Source organism: Theropithecus gelada, chromosome 12 (genome assembly GCF_003255815.1).
Source record: "Theropithecus gelada isolate Dixy chromosome 12, Tgel_1.0, whole genome shotgun sequence".
Classification (NCBI taxonomy): Eukaryota; Metazoa; Chordata; class Mammalia; order Primates; family Cercopithecidae; genus Theropithecus; species Theropithecus gelada.
In genome coordinates this window covers 51,797,254-51,817,748 of record NC_037680.1, presented here as the reverse complement: position 1 = coordinate 51,817,748, position 20,495 = coordinate 51,797,254, and positions in this window count along the sequence as shown.

The window sequence follows — 20,495 nt, the reverse complement described above, 5'->3', positions numbered from 1 at the left end:
AGGAAGGAAGGAAGGAAGGAAGGAAGGAAGGAAGGAAGGAAGGAAGGGAGGGAGGGAGGGAGGGAGGGAGGGAGGGAGGGAGGGAGGGAGGGGAGAAAGAAGAGCTATGGATGTGTCTTTAATTCGTCCTTAGGAAACAGTGTCCTACCTGCATACTTAGGGACAGGGATTCCTTTAGTACTGATGTTCCCTCACTCAGAGATAGTAGGGCAAGTCCCCTTAGGTGTTCCACAGTTATAGGATCAGGGAGAGCTTTACCCAGATCCATTTAAAATCTCTCACTCAGTTCTTCCGGGGCCAGAGGCTTACATTGATAAGATGATTGCCCCATACTAAACTGTAAGTTTTTTGAAGGCAAAATTCATGTCTAATTCATCTTCACATTTCCACAGTGCACAGTATAATGTCCTCCGCAAGGAAGGTATTTAACTCATGTTTGTTGAATGAATTAAAGAATTACTGAGAAGCTAGAATTAGACCTACAAATGGATCTTCAAAGCCTCATGGCTTCGGCCTCCCTAGCATAGTAGCACTGCCAATGAATCAGTTTGCCCAAAAATCTGACACATGTGCTGGTCACCTGAGTTCTCACCATTCTGGCACTGAGCTGATCCCAATTACTGGAAGCCACAGGATGGGCAACAAACTTTCTTATCAATAAGGAAGTCAAGTCAGTAGGCAGCAAAAGCATTGACCTCTAAATTCTCCAATGATTCCTTCCTTATACAGAACAAGCAAAATGCACAAATACTCTTTCACTGTTTATCAGAGTTCCTGGGGCAACTGAGTCTGTGGGGCAAAAAAAGATTTGGGGCACATTGTAGAAGGCAGCTAGAGTCCATATGTTTAACTTAGCATTGCAGAACATTTTATTTTAAGCCAGTGTATAATTAGAGAGCCTGCCATGAAAATGAGCGGTTTTGTTTATTTATTATGTAAGTATGCCTTTTATTAAAACGACTTTGTGAAAATCTAATTGCCACTACAGTAATATAGCATAGCAGTCCCTTACATAAATACATGATTATTATGTACAGTCACTTATCTGTGAACGAGTTCTGCTACTACTTTCCTTAATTAAGGATACAAAAGGGCTCTTTCATCTTTGCATATTCCCTTGCCAGGACATTGATACTCATTATTTCCCAAGTCCAAACACTGAAACTGTGTCAAGAATGCATCCATCACTAGATGGGTACTTATAGTCAGCGGAATTTTCAACCCCGTCAGCAATTTCAGCAATTTGCAATTTCTGTATGTCTGACATGTGTTTTTATTGGTGAAGATCACTTTCAAATACCAAGATCATGAGAATGATTCTTTGGGTAGTCTCTGCAGCAGCCTAATGTAATGACAGTAATTAACAGCCTGTGATTAGCAGCCACTCCAGAAAGTGTTTGAATGTTAATTTGCTTCAACTAATATGCAGCACTTCTGTGTAATGAGATCTAAGCTATAGGGTTCATAGGGAAAGCAAATTATTTTCCAGCATTTAATCATACAAATGATTCTTAGTTAATCACTTGAACAGTAAACCTCAATGTTCTAATAAGTGACATTTGTTTTTCTGTCATTCAGTTTATTACGGTATAGGCCAAGACAAAGATACTATTTTTCACACTGGTCAAATTTTCACTTGCCGGCCACATCACTCCAAAATGAGGAACTGCTCACAAAATAGAGGAATGGAACCAGGTTTGCTGGTGGGTACATAATTGAGAGAGAACTCACATTGTTTCAAATTTCCTTTTTTCATTTTAAAGGTGTAACTTGATGCCACAAAACCTCAGTTTACATATCTGTAGAATGCAATGAATGATCCTTTGCTCTTTAACACAAATATCCTGATGCTTAATATCAACCAAGAAATTGAGAACAAGGGTTGCTCATTAACCAACTATTAATTATTTGAATCTCTAAGGTTATAAGATTGGGGAGGCAGACAAGGAAAAGTCATGGAAACATGAAAAAAATTCACTAATGAACTGACTTCTCAGAAAATAAATGCCCTCTCAACACTAGCCCAGCACTGTTCAAATCATGAAGCAAAATCATTGACACATGAGGATTTGGTCAAGTTAGACCAGCTAAGAACTGACGCTATAATAACCACTTCAAAAGACAATGATTTAAGTATCAAAGAATAAAAAGAGGCCTTTGAGAAAATGGATGAAACCCTAGAATATTTTTTGTAAACTTGCCAACTTCACATTTATACTGAAAAGGTCAAACATGCCATCAAGAATGCTGAGTCATGTTGTCACCATGTCATCAGAAAAATTATATCAAAAAGATTCAACCTTCATCGATCCTTTGTTTTTAGACAAGGCACACAGTTGCAATTATGATCTAAATGTGGCCAAACTTAGGAGAAAATACATTTGTTTTTTATAATTTTTGTTTTATTTTTAAGCTAGTTTTCCATGTCTACCATGAAATTTGATTCCCCACTTTATATAGATTTACTGCAAGTAGCCTTTTTCTATTAATGGTTATCCCTAGATAACAACAGCTTTCTGTGCTGGCTTGAAAGCTCAATTTTAGGAGTCATCATTATTGACAAGAGTATATATTTACTAAGCACCAAAGTTATTCATAAGAACCAGAATTAAATGAGAACCTTTACTATACGAGTGGTGATGTGGTTTGGCTCTGTGTCCCCACCCAAATCTCACCTTGAATTATAATCCTCATAATCCCCAAGTGTCAAGGGCAGGACCAGGTGGAGGTAATTGAATCATGGAGGCAGTTTCTCCCATGCTGTTCTCATGATAATGGTCAGTCTCACGAGATCTGATGGTTTTACAAGCATCTGGCATTTCCCCTGCTTGCACTCACTCCGTTTTGCTGCCCTGTGAAGAAGGTGCCCGCTTTAGCTTTGCTTTCCACCATGATTGCAAGTTTCCTGAGGTCCCCTCAGTCATGTGGAACTGTGAATCAATTAAACCTCCTTTGTTTATAAATTACTCAGTCTCGGGCAGTTCTTCACAGTAGCGTGAGAATGGACTCATACAGGTGGTATGCATACAGCAACATCATATGTAGATAGTTATTAAGGACAGATACCAAACACATGCATGTCCTATACAAAGGGTGGCCTCCTAGCCAAGAGATGTGCAAAGCTGCCTCTGTCCACACTGAATGTCTGCCTGAGAGGTGTGATGCTGGGGCATTCAGAAGGTTCTTTTTGTCACCTTGCGCAGTGGATGTTTCAATCCCATACTTGGATATTCATCCTTTTGACTTACCAAAACAGAGGATTAGTCCCTGAGGTCACTGTAAATAATGCCATAGTCATCATTTACAACTAACCATAAGTAGATTTATTGAATCCTTTCCTATAATAGGTTTTATAACTTTATAACTTAGAAAAACACTGAGTTCTTTGGAAAAAAGGATAAAGTGAGTTTTTGAAGAGAGAAAAAAGAGGAGAAAAGGGAGATTGGAAGCAATGGGAAGAAAAACAATCTTTTCCTCCCCTACCCCCAGTCTATTGTTTCTGCCTAGAATTATCCCTAAGCTAGATGGCATTTACAGGGGGACACCAGTAAATCCTGACGTTTCCCAGACGTCTCCTTCACCACTTGTTATTGTGCTTGAAGGCTGCCATTCGAGATTCATCCCACCTTTTGATCCCATAATTCCACTTTTGTGAAATTATTTTAAGAAAATAATTAGAGATATGACAAAAATTTAGCTAACAGGCTGCTCATCACAGCATAGTTTATAATAACAAAATACTAAAAAAAAAAAAACAAAAAACAAAACAAAAAAACACTTCAATGCCCAAGAATTATGGTTTGTTTGGTCTATACAATGGGATGCTCTGTGTAGCCGTTAAAATAGCATTGGAGAACATTGAATATATGAAAATATGCATTTGATATTTTGTTAATTGAAAAAATCCAGTTACATTACAATGACAACCTGTGATCCTATTCTGTGGAAAAGTAGAAACAGAGATACTGGAAAAGAAGGAAAATAAATATTGCTGAATGGTTAGCTGGATGAAAGTAACTTACAATTCACAAAAGGCACATGTGAGCTGTTGGTAAACCAAGAAACAGTGTGAGGAAGGAGTGCTGGGTCCCCACTTTAGAGTCACAGGGATGCGTAAAGTGGCTCTCCTGCTATGGTAAATCAACTCGGAAGCCAAATATTTCTTTTACAAAACAATAGCGCATGTACACACACACACACCCCCAGGTGTGTATGGTCTCTGTGTAAGAGAATTCTTTGAGCAATGCTGTAACAGGTAACTAAGTGCTCAGAAGTGACATTCCTAGAAGCTCATATCATTTCATTTACCCATTCATTAGCCCATTCAAGTGGTTATTAAGCACTACTATATGTGGCATGCTATACCACGCCCTCCCATATTCACCTACTTCACCCCACCTCTATGGTTCCACCTTAGGCCAAGGGCCGCATTCTTTGGCACAGATGTTGCAATAACCTCCTGCCTCTTCCCACCTCCTGACCTTTCTTACCCTCTCTCCCTTCAGATCTCAGTTCCTCTCTCCCCATTAAACATCCTCAAAACCTCGTGGATCTTTAGTAATGCCTTTAGAAGCATTAGCTTAGTCGTGTCTATCAGTGGTAGGTACAGAATATATTTATTTGTGATTTTCTGATAAATGTTTGTTTCACCCACAAATAACAATTTTCTGTCTGTTCACTAAGTGCCAGGCACTGTGGTCAGTGCTTTACATGCATTTGACTCACGTAATCTATACAACATTCCTACAAAGTAGATGTAATTATTAGCCTCATTTCACAAATGGGAAAACTCAGGCACAGAAAGTTAAATAATTTACCCAAACTTAGGCAACTAGTAATTGAAGGAGGCAGGGTTCCAACTCACACTCAGGCTCTGACCCATGATGCTATGACAATCACCGATCACCAGCGCAAGACACTCCCTGTTCCTTCTCACCACGACAATCTCTGTCCTAGACCACTGCTGCTCCAGCTTCAGTGGGCAGGGGAGTCTTGAGGATCTTGGGAAATGCAGATTTTAATTCAGGAAATCTGGGTTGGGGCCTGAGGGTCTAGATTTCTGACAAACTCCAGGTGCTTCTGATGTTGCTGGATGGGAGACCACACTTTTTACTAGCAAGGGTCCAGAACAGCCCCTGAGATATGGACATCACTGAATAAGCAGTTGCTGAGTGAATAAGAGAAAGAACAAAAATGAGAAAGTCCTCCCTTTCAGACCTGAGACCTAGTTGAATGTTTTCTGTGAAAGACTTAAGCAACAACTGGAGGCAACATAAAGTTACAAAAAGTCAGGGAGCTCTGAGAAGGATGCACTTCGAGTGGACAGGAGTGATCAAGGACTTTCTGGAGGTCACATGGCAGTTGGCCTATGACAGATAAAAAGGACAGGACCAGGCAGAGAGGTGAGGCGATGGCAAGTCTGAGGAGAGGAAGGGCGTTCACCAGCAGGTAATGAGGAGACTGAGGGGCTGCAGCTGAGCACTCATGAGGAAAAAGAAAGCTCTCAACAAAACTGACTTTGTTCAACATGGAGTCTAAGAGAGAAGACTACGATTTACAAAGGTGGGGAGTAAGAGCCTGGGTGAGATGATAGGGAAGCCTGAGGCCAGAGACGCAGCACTAGAAGATATGCAGGACAGTGAAATCTGGTGGTTTATGGTCACCGTTCTCCAAAAGCCTTTTCTCACATGGCGTTAGAAATTAAAGACCGAGGGGTGAGATGTACATTTAATTTGCATATTGTTATTACTGTTGCCTTAAATGTGATTCTGCTTTTCCTTTGTCATCTTCTCTTGTACCTGCATTTCCTTTTGTGGTACATGATGAGGCAGTCAAACAACCTGAACAGATAACGACTATGCTGAGATATTCCTTCTGGAAGCTTTCCCTCTCCACAGCATTCTGTTCCTCTACTCTTGACCCATTCACTCACTTAACTGACATTTATTGAGTATCTATTCTATGTGCCATTTATCCTAGATACCAGCTATGGAGCCAGCCATGCTACACGTTTGCACCTTCTGGTCTACTCTAAGTATTGCATTTCCCACGTTCACTCTTGAAGGTAGTGAGACAGGTAAGGTGAATACTCATGTTTCATTTAGAAAATGGAAGACTGCTACTTCATCTCTCTCTCTTTCTCTCTCTCGAATCATTGACACAGAAGAGTTCATGACAACAAGGTGGCAGTGTTGAAAGTCAGTGTTTCTGTGGCCAGGGAAATGAACAGTATGAATTCCAATACAATTATGAAAGTATTAGAGTTTCTTTTTTCTTACCTGCCAGTAAATGAAAAAAAAATTTCATCACCTTATATAAAGAAGACTTTACAATTACTTATGACAAAACCAAGGAAGTTTTCAAGACCTAGTGCCAGGAGTATACCTACATATTCCAGAGCTTACAGAGAAGAGGACATAGGTCTAGACTTTAAAAAACTGAGCAGGATATATTTGGAAGGATTTTTAAGCCAAGAGGTTGGAACTGCCTCTTCCTAAAAGGCACTTTGTTATCCAGGAGTATCTCATTGCTGACCATCCAAATTTTGGTCTGACATGAAGTTAACTGGAATTTTCTAGCCAACTAGAAAATTGACACTTCCTGTCAACATCGCTTTTAGTCATTCTTTTTAATTCCCCACCATGTGTGTTGATCTTGCTGGTTAATTTTCTGTCCTAATCAACATTTACCTCCCTCATCTATTTTCTAAATTGTTCCTTATTTTAAAAAGAAATAAACTACTTTTTTTAAACACTGATGGAGGACCAAATTATTTTCAAAGTTAAATAACAAAATAAGTTACCAGATGTATATTAGATCTGATTATCCAATTCAGCAAAACCACTATCTCTAAGCAAATCTTGGTGGAGCCCTCTTTAAAACTTGCTTTTTAACTTCTAGACTTCTGGTTCCTTCATTCTCCTTCTTGCAATGTTTTATAGACCTGCAGTTCCCTCCATTTGTAGCAGCTCTGACACTATCATGAGAATCACCAGTGATACTCTGTAAATGCCAGCCAAAATCTATCTGCAAGAACATCTGCTCAACAGTGCAAAACTGATGTAATTACCAACCATCATCTTTTCTCCTCCTGCTGGGGTAACTGCTCCAAAGCATGACTTTTTGCCCTGAGCTAACAAGATCCAGAAACTCCCTGTTATGTACAAAACCTGCTGCTGAAAACCCATGTAGCTTCAACACAAATTATAACCCAGTCTCTCAACTACAAGAGAAACTAACACCCTTGTGCCACAGGGTCTCGGAGAATCTTGCTCAAAACCTTATGAGTCCCAGACTTCATCCTCTACCCGCTACCTGTTTTTGTCTGATACAAATGGTCTTCAAAAGAATATGTTACAGAAAGGGAAGATACATCTATCATTCCGATAGCATTGTTTTCAAAGTACAATTACTGAAAAGAATAATTAAATGTCAAATGTCTGAATGGGAACTGAAGCGGAAAGAGAAATGGAAAAAAAATCTTTATTGAGCATCTGCTATTTGCCAAGAGCTGTCCTGGTTGCCTTGCATATGTTATCTCATTTAATTGTGGTTTTATACATTCTGAAAATCAAGAAATTCCCAGTTTGAATCCATTAAGTTGAGGACAGGCACTGAGGCTTCCCCATCTGCCTCCTAAGGATGTGGAGAAGTGTAACCAATGACAATGCGAAAAAAAAATTCTAAGTACTTATGTTAAATTATGTTAAGGGAATAAGGGTGAAAGACCATGTGGTTCAGAGCATGACACTAACAAGCTGTGGAGCATCTGACAAGTTTCTTTTTTTTATTTTTTATTTTTTTTTGAGACAGAGTCTCACTCCATTACCAGGCTGGAGTGTAGTGCTGTGATCTCGGCTCACTGCAGCCTCCACTTCCCGGGTTCAAGCAATTCTCCTGCCTCAGCCTCCTGAGTAGCTGAGTCTACAGGCGCACACCACCACACCCAGCTAATTTTTGTATTTTTAGTAGAGATGGGGTTTCACCATGTTGGTCAGGCTGGTCTCGATCTCGTGACCTTGTGATCTGCCCACCTCGGCCTCCCAAAGTGCTGCGATTACAGGCATGAGCCACCACACCCAGTCACATCTGACGAGTTTCTTAATGTGAGTCTCAGTTTTCACAACTACAACATGAGCGAGTTGAATTAGATAATTCCTAAGATCTCTACGTGGTCTGAAATGTCATAATTCACTGATTCTACAAATCAAATTTTATTTCAAAACATGTTTTGAATTACATACTGATTCCTCTCATTTTTGGTTCCTCTTAAATTCATGATGAGGCTGAGAACAAACTAGGGCTAGGAATTAGTAATGAGACACTAACAAATTGTTTTACTGGCTGGTGTGATGTTTTTTGTTTGGGTTTCTTGTTTGTTTGTTTTGTTTTGTTTTGAGATGGAGTCTGGCTCTGCTGATCTCAGCTCACTGCAACCTCCGCCTCCCGGGTTCAAGCTATTCTCCTGCCTCAGCCTCCTGAGTAGCTGGGACTACAGGCACATGACACCACACCCAGCTAATTTTTTGTATTTTTAGTAGAGACAGGGTTTCACCGTTTTAGCCAGGGTGGTCTCGATCTCCTAACCTCGTGATCCTCCCACCTCAGCCTCCCGAAGTTCTGGGATTACAGGCGTGAGCCACCATGCTCACTGTTTTGAGTTTTTAAAGGAAAAAATTGGTACCAGGTAAACTTCCAAAACACAGATATTCAATTAGGCTGAACCAGAGATAGTAAAGAGTATTCTTAATTCCAAGTGGAATCATGGCCATTGTGTACAAAAAAATTTTTGTAGGTAGGGAAGAAAACTACCAGAAATACAGCCGCTGTCTGAACTTCTTTGGGGAAAATTTGTTTCTACTTTGTCATATGAAAATAATGTTGGAGCTTGTGTGTGTGTGTTTGTTATACAGAGGTATTTGGTATTAATGGATAGAACATTGCCTTTTCATCACAACTCATCATGAAAGAAATCTCTGTCACTCTGCGTTGGATGTATAAGGCCACTTTACAGCTCATAACACATAAAATCTCTAGAAATCAATGAACAAATCATGAAAGATTTGCCAGGTTTACCTTTAGTGTCCCAGCACTGGGTCAGGCACTTAAATGACCAGCAAGAAATCGAAAAGTAATGCAAATAGCTTGACCCATTAAGGCACAAATAAAGCAGACTATGGAACTTTTCTAAAATAATAATGAGTGTGTGTTTTTAATTATTTATTAAATTCCAACATTCCCAACCACAGAAAGTCTCTATATTTTGAGAACATCTCAAAAACCAAAATCACCCTCTCTACTAATGGTTCCAAATTATTATCAACTTAAAAAGAAGATTAAACGCCCACAAAGGCACTTTCCTCGGGTTCAAAGGAAATGATAGGTGAAAAATCTAGAACTTAGGACTATGGGTTTTTTCCAAAACCTTGCACCTTAATTGAGTCCCAGTTCTGGTGTTACCTAATATATCCAATTATATATAAGTCAAAAGCCTGAGGTTAACATGTCCTCAAAAACAAAGGTATCCCTCTGACCTGGAAATGATCCTACCACATAGAGAATGAATGATCGATGAGCCCTCTTCTCTGTCATCTGGGAATGGCCAGAATCATATAGACAGACGGACACCAGAAGGACTTCACTGTGTTTTATCAAGATATTTATTTGGTGGTGGACCAGAGACTAGGAGGTCTTGAGAATCTTTCCTAACTAATGTGGAAAGAAAGAGAAGAAATATTAAATACCTACTCTGTCCCAGGCACCATGCCACACACCTTCTGTGTACAAGGTTAGAGCTGAAGGTTCCTTCATGTCTCCTCAAGTCCTTCTCACAGGAGCCAAGATTGAGAGGAATTGATCTAGAATGAAGTAAGCAAACTGGTTTGATCACATGCCAAAGCCTATCAATGAGTAGCAGCTTCTGAGAACAGGTGTTGGGATGGATTCTGAGATCACACCTGGATTCGGTGGGAAAAAGTGTTAGAATCAAGTTCAAAGTGTCTGTCATGGATCCAGTAAGAGAGATCTGCAGTGTACCTGTCTCACAGGTACCATGCCTGATCTACATACACTAAGTTCATGTATATTCACATGCAAAGCTATGTCCTTAGAAACGAGTGAGTTGTAGACAGACAAATACCAAACAATTTAAACTACATTGAAGGATTTATATCAATCAAGCAATGTTTCTCAAAGTGAAGACAGTGAACCACCTACCTCAGAATTCCTGGGGGTTGGGCCAAAAGGTCTACATTCTTACCAAGCCCCCCAGGTGAATTTTATTAACATAAATGCTTAGAATCATCATAAAGATCCTTAAGGAGTTGTACCAGAAATATTGCTAGGCCTAGAGTTATGTGGTCTTCCTGGGCCAGGAGTTTGTCTTGAGATCAATATTTTCCATTTTGGTTTCAAAAGTTCTATTTTCTTACTTCACCTGAAGTTGATCATCTGCAAGTGCTCAATTCATACTAACTGTAACCCTAACCCTTTGAGTACATCTGCTCACTGAGAAGTGATGGCCCATGCACAAAACAGGTGCTTTCCCCAGGTCAACAACTTTATAGTGCCAGCTAAAAATCAGTAAATTGGTTCCCAGTTCACAATGAGCCTTTTATTATTTTATTTAGCATAAAATCATATAGCATAGTCCGAATGAGAGCAAAGGGAACTGAATGTCCTCAAGAAATATCTTAACCCCTTTACCAAAATACATTACCCTGTCCCAGGCTCTAGATGAAGATGTATCAGCCTATACCAGCCATCAGAGAATCCGGTACACAATTTGTTATCAGTCTTTTATACTTAACTACTCTTTTCCATGTTACCGATGTCACCATGCTGCCTCATAGTGTATAGTGTTTCTCTATACACTAAAAGACTGTATCTTTATTTTTATTTCATTTTTAATGGGAATATTTTTAGGAGATGCTCCAGTCTTGTTGGTAGTGTATTTGCAGTTCTCCCTATAGGGTGAGTTGCTTAGGATGATTTCCAAAGACTGAAATGGTTAGAATATCTATTAATTAAATTTGAAGATGGTGAAATATTTAATTAGCAGAGACACTTAGAAGTGTATATATATTGTCAAAGACCAAAAAAGGAGCTATTTTAGAAAATTGGTATAATAAAATGATTTTGAGGTTGAGATTCAGGTAAAAGATAGAGGTATAGAAACCAGAGGCAGTTACCATTGCCCGACTCAATTACCATTGTAGTAATTTCTAGAGTTGGGATAATCAGGACAGAGGAAAGTGAACAGCAACGGCCAAATTAAAGAAATGAAGTTTCAGTAAAATTGGAAACAGGCTGACTGAAATTAAAAGCTAAATAAAACAAGGTTGAAAATGACTCCAGGCTTGTCACTCTTAAAGAATAGCTGCTCTGTTGACATCAGTAAAGAATCTGGGAAACACAGGCCTCCTGTACACCTTGGAAGGCACTTTTGCATCAAGGCTTTCATGAACTTCCTTTGAATTTTCCACATCTTGTTTTTATTAAGAAGTCAAAATTGAATTTAATATTTCTAAGGGCCTGACTAGCACCAAAGAAAGGAAGAAAAATTAATTATAAATTAGTAAGAATTTTTTTCTCGCCTCTCAGTTCCTATTAATATTAGGTTACATACAATCAAATAGGAGTCAATCATTGCCTGACTACATTCATGCTGTAATTCATGTCATTCTGCGGGGCAGCAGCCCCTCGTGTTTGTGCTTCTGAAGAAAGGCTGTCCAAGAACCAACAAAACTGGGCTCTGTTGGGGAGATAATGCAATAAAATATGTTTCTGGAAGGGAAATTTCAAAGCCCAAAGCTTCATATACATAATAGCAATAGGGCCTGCTTAGCATTTGGTCTAATTTAACTTGCTCTCTGATTCCTGGAGTCTACTCCTCCTCTGCTGCTGTGCTGTGCCAGCATTCATTAGATATAATATGCTGGCTAACGTCCTTGCAGTGCCTGGAAGACCTACTTAAGGGCTTCAGGGTGAACACACATGAAGGAAGACCTTCCAAGATGAAAACTTTCTTCCTGGAACTCAAGTGTTTTGGCCTAAAAGCTTTTTGGAAAGTCTAGCATCTTTCCCTTGCATTCTTTCTCCTACCATCTTATTGTTCTTGTTTCAAGAGCCATTTTACAAATCAGCTTCCCCCAGTTAATAGGATGAGCAGTATGGAGGAGGCTAGATGTTTATCACTGTGTTTAGATTCTAAACTGCAGGGGCAGGAGTAGAGGAGGATAAAAAGGGTTCAAAAAATGCGTAAGTAAAACACACAAAAAAATCACTTTGGAAGATACTTTTTCTACCTAAGCTCCTGACCTTTCACCAATGATTACAGATTCTCCTCATTCAGTGATCTTTTCCCATCTCAGTTTGTGCCTTCAAATTTTTTGGTAACTTGAACATAAATGTCTTCCTGACTGAAGGCATGATCACTTGGGACGCACAATTCAGAGATTTTCATTGATAACAATGAAGTTGATATCAATCTAGACCATGACTGTCTAGTCCATTTTCCAGTTGCGGTATGATCTACCTGTGCAGAACAATTCAAGGAATTGGGGAGTGCTAACAATCACTCCAAAAGACATAATAGTTCCTGTGTGTTTTCCAGGGCATTCAATGTCTTTCCTCTAGAACATTGTATCTGATTCTCATACAAATTTCCAAATCTAGTTTATGTCCCACCATCTGATTATAAATCAGAGGGGTTTGGTTAACAGTGGAAGCAAAGAAAATGGAATATGTCAAAGACAAAAATTAGATGACACTATCCATGGCAGGGACACTTTAGGTTTTCAGAACTCTTGAGGAGGTCCATTTTTATTGTAAATTTATGCATCAAGTTACATTAATGTGACATCATTAAATATTTGTTTAGTTGAATTTCTTTTGTTTTGATTCAACTCTTATCAAGTCACCTTCTGATTACAATTTGATAGCCTAGAAGGAAGAAATTGAGTGTATCTTCTAGACTTGGAATAGATTCATCTTAGAGACAGATGTATTTCACTATCAATAAAACTAGTAAATTGGCAGTTATGGTTTTACACATTGGTCACATGAACTTGGTTACCATGAGCTCAGTCCTGAGAGGTGAATCTACTCATGATGTACCAATAAAAATCAAGTTGTTAAGCTTGCAAAACTGACGATCAGTCTCTGGGCCACGTAAATCCACTAAAGCAAAGAATATCATATTGTGAGACCTACTAAAAGCCAACCAGCCACCATTCCATAGCAAACACACACTCCCTCTGTATCATTTTGCAGAGCTATGAGGCCCTTGCCCCATATAGTTGTTTTTCTGAAACTCAGCTACCCAGGAACTTGGCAACATTTGATTATTTATATCTTTGCTGAATAAAATCTTCTTTCCCAAACATATAGATCAATTGCTAGTTAAGCTTTCCTCAGTTATTATCAATGCAACTGGGCTGTGTTAAACATGTTTCACAACCTCAGACCAATGACAGCATCTTTCCACTCGCCATTTGTTCTGTGGCTCCCATAAATGAATGGCTTCTGTCATATCTCCTTGTCCCCTACTAAGCCACTATTAAACTCCTGATGCCACTCCTTCAGCTCATTGACTGGGGTAGGGGTGTCCATTTTTCAAAATAAATGATGTTGTGTATTCCCCAATACTGTGTATTTTTTGACATGATGGAGAAAAAAGCCACAAAATTACACCTAAGTACTGCTACTGACACATGATCAACCATTTGACCAGTGACCCAACATATCATATCTTGTGTGAAAACAGTACCTCTGACTGTCTTGAGGTCATGCATGAAGCTGAAAGAATCCCCTCTACAAGAAAAGGTATTAGTCAAGATGCTCTAAGCCAGTCATAGTCAATTTTTTCTCCTTCAGATAAGCATTTTCCTTCAAGGAACTCTAGAAAACAGTAAACATTGAATTTCCTTGATTTTTTCATTTCTGTATTCCCAAGTCTGAGCAATGCTTGGCATTTTAATGACATTTAATTCAATAAATATATGTTGATTTAATTAATTGAATGATAAATGATTTTGAATTTTAGTTTTATGTTCTCAATTTTGTTTTTCTCCTGTATATTCCAACTTCCTTTTCCCTTTCCATCTTTAAAATGTTTCTCATATCACCTTCATGTCATAACTTTATGCTGTTCTTTCTCTTTCTCAGGGATATATGAGAAGTAGTAATAATTAAAAATGTATCGGCCATCAAAACAATAAGAATTAAAAGTTCCCTTAGAGCACTGAAGGATCACTGTATGACAGATCCTAAATGGCTTGTGAATAGAACACACTATGTATATGATACATTAGTTATAAAGTATTTTCTCTTTCTTATCCTAAAATATAATAATCATATAAATCATCACATACTTGTATAGTGCTTTATGGGCACTTTCATAAACATTCTCTACTCTGATGCTTTTAAGAACTGTATGCTTTTTAATATGCATATCTCTACATATTGAACTTTTTAAAAGAGATTCTGATGTCCTACAGTCTCTTGTTTTATTCTTTAACCTATTTGTTTTTCATCTCATTGTCTCCTCTTCAAATAGCAAATCATAATTTCATCATTGCTCTTTCAGGTGTTACACCAAAGCATCTATATTTACGATTGTGTCATTGGTTTATATTTTTAGAATAAAGAACAAATGGCTTAGGAAAGGGTAAAATTATAACTCATCATGGTTTTACATTATGAATAAATTTCAGAAGATATGTATGTACACACTTCATTACACTTATATATTTGCTTAAATATCACACACGTTTCCCAGCTCAACACTACACCAAAATATAGCTCTTCTGTTTCCAGAGGTATAAAACTCAGGAAAAACCCAAGTATGCTACAAATTTGTGTCTCCTTGTTACTACTCTGGGTGAGCTTGTAAACTCATATATACAAAAAGCTTAATTCCAAAGTCATTGTCCCTGGAAAGGAACTAAAAAGTTTCCTGACGTGGAATCTAGGGTTCCAGGGTAAGTGATTAAACCCACTGTCATCTTTGCAAAACAACTACATTAATGTTCTTCTCTTTCCCATTTTGAATTTTAATCTTTTTATTTTTTACCAAAACTTCATTCACAGTTGAGCTTTGCCCAAATTACCAAATTGGTGATTCCTGATACTACATTCATGTCCATGTAGCAGGCAACAAATTCTCTCTATTTGACTTTCTTTTTATTGGAAGGTGAGACATTTCTACCATTGAGATGGGGTTAAGATAGCAAGGCAAGTCCAATAAAGGCCTTTTCTTCTTGCCAGGCACTCTGATTACACTCTGCACACTGTACTAGGTAGTTGGATTATAGTGGCACAGGTAGCACTTTTATGCTTCTGTCATAGTGAGGACTTAGGATACGTCTGTGCTCTATAGGATCCTAACTTGGTGTATTAGTCTGTTCTTATGCTGCTATGAAGAAATATCCCAGACTAGGTATTTTGTTTTGTTTTGTTTTTTTGTTTTGTTTTGTTTTGTTTTTGAAATGGTGTTTCACTCTTGTTGCCCAGGCTGGAGTGCAGTGGAACGATCTTGGCTCACTGTAACCTCCGCCTCAAGTTCCAGTGATTCTCCTGCCTCAGCCTCCTGAGTAGCTGGGATTACAGGCACCTGCCACCATGCCCAGCTAATTTTTTGTGTTTTTGGTAAAGGTGAGATTTCACCATGTGGGCCAGGCTGGTCTCGAACTCCTGACCTCAGGCGGATTCACCCACCTCGGCCTCTCAAAGTGCTGGGATTACAGGCATGAGCCACTATGCCTGCCCTAGACTGGGTAATTTATAAAGAAAAGAAGTTTAATTGACTCACAGTTTTGCATTGCTGGGGAGGCCTCAGGAAACTTACAATCATGGCAGAAGGTACCTCTTCACATGGCAGTAGGAGACAAAACGAGTGCCAGCCAGGGAAATGCCAGACACTTATAAAACCATTAGATCTCATGAGACTCACTCACTATCATGACAATAGCATGGGGGAACCTGCCCCCATGATTCAGTTACCTCCACCTGGTGGTGCCCTTGAAACATGGGGATAATGCGGATTACAATTCAAGGTGAGATTTGGGAGGGGACACAGAGCCAAAACATATCATTCCACCACTGGCTCCTACTAAATCTCATGTCCTCATATTTTAAAACACAATCATGCCCTTCCAACAGTCCCCCAAAGCTTATTCCAGCATTAACCCAAAAGTCAAAGTCCAAAGTTTCATCTGAGACAGGCAAGTCCCTTCCACCTACAAACCTGTAAAATCAAAAGCAAGTTAGTTACTTCCTAGATACAATAGAGTTACAGGCATTGGGGAAATACATCCATTCCAAATGAGAGAAACTAGCCAAAACAAAGAAATTACAGGCCCCATGCAAGTTTGAAATCCAGTAGGGCTGTCATTAAACCTTAAAGTTCCAAACTGATCTCCCTTGACTCCATGTCTCACATCTAAGTCACACTGATGCAAGAGGTGGGCTCCCATGGCCTTGAGCAGCTCCACCCCTGTGGCTTTGCAGGGTACAGTCCTCCTCCCTGCTGTTTTCACAACTGGCATTGAGTGTCTGTGGCTTTTCCAGGTGCATGTTGCAAGCTGTCAGCAGATCTGCCATTCTGGAGTTTAGAGGATGGTGGCCCTCTTCTCACAGCTCCACTAGGCAGTGCCCCAGAAGGGACTTGGTGTGGGGGTCCAACCCTACATTTCTCTTCTGCACTGCCCTAGCAGAGGTTCTCCATGAGAGCTCCATCCCTGGAGCAGACTTCTGCCTGGACATCCAGGTATTTCCATACATCCTCTGAAATCTAGGCAGAGGTTCCCAAAGCTCAGTTCTTGACTTCTGTGCACCCACAGGGTCAACACCATGTAGAAACTGCCAAGGCTTGGGCTTGCACCCTCTGAACCTGTACCTTGGCCCCCTTTTAGCCAAGGCTGGAGTTGAATCAGCTGGGATGCAGGACACCATGTACCAAGGCTGCAAGGTGGGTGGGGTGGGGGTGGCCCTGGGCCAGGCCCATGAAACCATTTTTCCCTCCTAGGCCTCTGGGCCTCTGATGGGAGGGGCTGCCACAAAGGTCTCTGACATGCCCTGGAAACATTTTCCCCATTGTCTTGGTGATTAACATTCAGCTCCTCATTACTTATGCAAATTTCTGCAGCTAGCTTGACTTTCTCCCTAGAAAATGAGTTTTTCTCTTCTATCACATCATCAGGCTGCGAATATTCCAAACTTTTATGCTCTGCTTCCTGTTGAACACTATGCCGCTTAGAAATTTCTTCTACCAGATACTCTAAATCATCTTTCTCAAGTTCAAAGCTCCACAGATCTCTAGGGCAGGGGAAAAATGCCAGCAGTCTCTTTGCTGAAGCACAGCAGGAATGACCTTTGCCGCAGTTCCCAACAAGGTTCTCATCTCCATCTGAGACCACCTCAGCCTGGTCTTCATTTTACATATCACTATCAGCATTTTGGTCAAAGTCATTCAACAAGTGTCTAGAAAGTCCCAAACTTTCCCACATCTTCCTGTCTTCTTCTGAGCCCTCCAAACTGTTCCAACCTCTGCCTGTTACTCAGTTCCAAAGTCACTTCACATTTTCAGTTATCTTTACAACAGTGCTCCACTACCTCAGTACCAATTTACTGTATTAGTCCATTCTCACACTACTATGAAGAAATACCTGAGACAGTAATATATAAAGGAAAGAGGTTTAATTGACTCACAGTTCTGCATTGCTGGGGACGCCTCAGGAAAGTTGCAATCATGGTGGAAGGCACCTCTTCACAGGGAGGGCAGGAGACAGAAAGAGTGCCAGCGGGGGAAATGCCAGATGCTTATAAAACCATCAGATCTCATGAGACTTACTCATTATCACAAGAACAGCATGGGGAAAACCACTTCCACGATTCAATTACCTCCACCTGGTCCCGCCCTTGACACATGGGGATTATGGGGATTACAATTCAAGGTGAGATTTGGTGGAGACACAGAACCAAACACATCACTCGGGTATTTTTATAGTGCATACTATGTATTAAGAAAACTACACTCTATTTCTTATTTTTGCATCCTACTTAGCAGTTAGAATACAGGCTAAAAGAAAGTTTTAACTCCTAAATGCCTTATCACTACCTTAAATGCTACAACTTCACATCTGTAAATATATTTGTTTACATACCCCACCTAAGGTCTACATACCAATTTCCTAATTCCAAGTTGCCTGTCCTACTTTCTAAAGCTTCCCTGCCAAACTTAAATGAATGGAAGAAGATAGGGACTGTCTCTCTGCAGACCTGTCACAATTGCCCTGGTGGTTCCTTGGCTATGTGGAAAAGCCATCTGAGTCAATCTGACCCCAGAATCCCCATTTGTCACCATGACCTTGCCAAGAACCATACTGCTCACTTGCAAGGAATAATATACCAGGAAAAAATTATATTCTCTATCCTTGAAAACATGTACTCTAGAAAAAGCAAGATATTATTGTTGCAATTTTAGATTTTGGTTTGCTTTGCTTCACACCAAGAAGTTAAATATTTTCTTTCTAGAGATATTACTGGATGACTCAGCATACCTAATTAGTAGAATATCCCATTCAGAAGGTCACCAAATCATGAATTGCCCCTCCTAAATGTCTCATTTAATTGAGGCTTGCATTTTCTCTCACTACACCTTCAACATATCCACGTGGCTCCCTTCTCCATTTCTGTCTTCCACCCAATGTCACGAAAATGCCTTTTCTAAGTTCAGACTGTGTCACTTCTTTGCTTATAAGCCTTTCATGGCCTCTCAAACATTTAAATCCAAATTAATGCCATGGCAACTAGTCAGCTAACAGATGGGTTCGGCCTTCCAATCCATTGTGATTTCTTCCCAACACTCTATGCTCCCCTGCAGTGAACAGGCTCCACATCCCCATCTCTGTGCTGCTGCATAAGCCACCTCCTCTACCTCAGAGGCCCTCTCTCTCCTTCTCTACCTGATCATTTCCTTCATCTTAAGAGGCACATTTTCATGTTCTTGAGGTGGAGAAAATCTTACAAAGTTGATGTCAGAAGAAAACTGTTCTCTTCTGAGTAAGTGGTTAATCGCATGAGTATATGTGAAATCAGGCTTACTTAGAAGTATCTGCTTATCCGATTATCATCTCAATTAAGTTATTTGCATTGATAGCACAAATAGATGAAATTTATTTAAATGTGTATCCTTAATTGTCTTGAAAATATCTTCAAAAATATTACATTATGATTTAGCATTTAAATAAAAAGTTATTGGGAACATAGAAGAATGCTTGTTTTGTGCTTGCCAATGTGACTAGAGGCAGCAGAACTTGCCAAATCTAGCAAATTTTTAGAAGAGAAGCTGATGTGACTGATTCATGCATCATGAGGGATCGTCTCTCAAGCAGCAGATATCTGTCTGTCAGGAATTTCCACTTGAATTTCAAGAAAAGCTACTTAATTTCCTTTGGCTAAGGAGAAAAATGCCACATGTTTAACCAACAGGAAATACAGATAAAACCTGGTTCTCTTCCATAACCCTCAAAAATTTTATTTTCAGTTCTAACAAGATCAAGATCAAAACTGTCAGCTATGGAAAGCCCCATGGCACAGCCTTGCTAAATACATAACTATTGATTACCAAAAGTGATTCAGAAGACTCTTATTCTCAATATGGAGAAAGTTAAGTTGCAAACTTAGAGTGTGATAAGAAGAAAATACAAAAATAAAGACTGTTAGCAGGTTTTATTCAATGGTTGTATTTATTTATTTTTTATTTTTTTTTTATTATTATACTTTAAGTTCTAGGGTACGTGTGCATAACGTGCAGGTTTGTTACATATGTATACTTGTGCCATGTTGCTGTGCTGCACCCATCAACTCATCAGCACCCAACTACTCGTCATTTACATCAGGTATAACTCCCAATGCAATCCCTCCCCCCTCCCCCCTCCCCATGATAGGCCCCGGTGTGTGATGTTCCCCTTCCCGAGCCCAAGTGATCTCATTGTTCAGTTCCCACCTATGAGTGAGAACATGCGGTGTTTGGTTTTCTGTTCTTGTGATAGTTTGCTAAGAATGATGGTTTCCAGCTGCATCCATGTCCCTACAAAGGACACAAACTCATCCTTTTTTATGGCTGCATAGTATTCCATGGTGTATATGTGCCACATTTTCTTAATCCAGTCTGTCACTGATGGACATTTGGGTTGATTCCAAGTCTTTTCTATTGTGAATAGTGCCGCAATAAACATACGTGTGCATGTGTCTTTATAGCAGCATGATTTATAATCCTTTGGGTATATCCCCAGTAATGGGATGGCTGGGTCATATGGTACATCTACTTCTAGATCCTTGAGGAATCGCCATACTGTTTTCCAAACAAATTTACAAGAAAAAAACAAACAACCCCATCAAAAAGTGGGCAAAGGATATGAACAGACATTTCTCAAAAGAAGACATTCATACAGCCAACAGACACATGAAAAAATGCTCATCATCACTGGCCA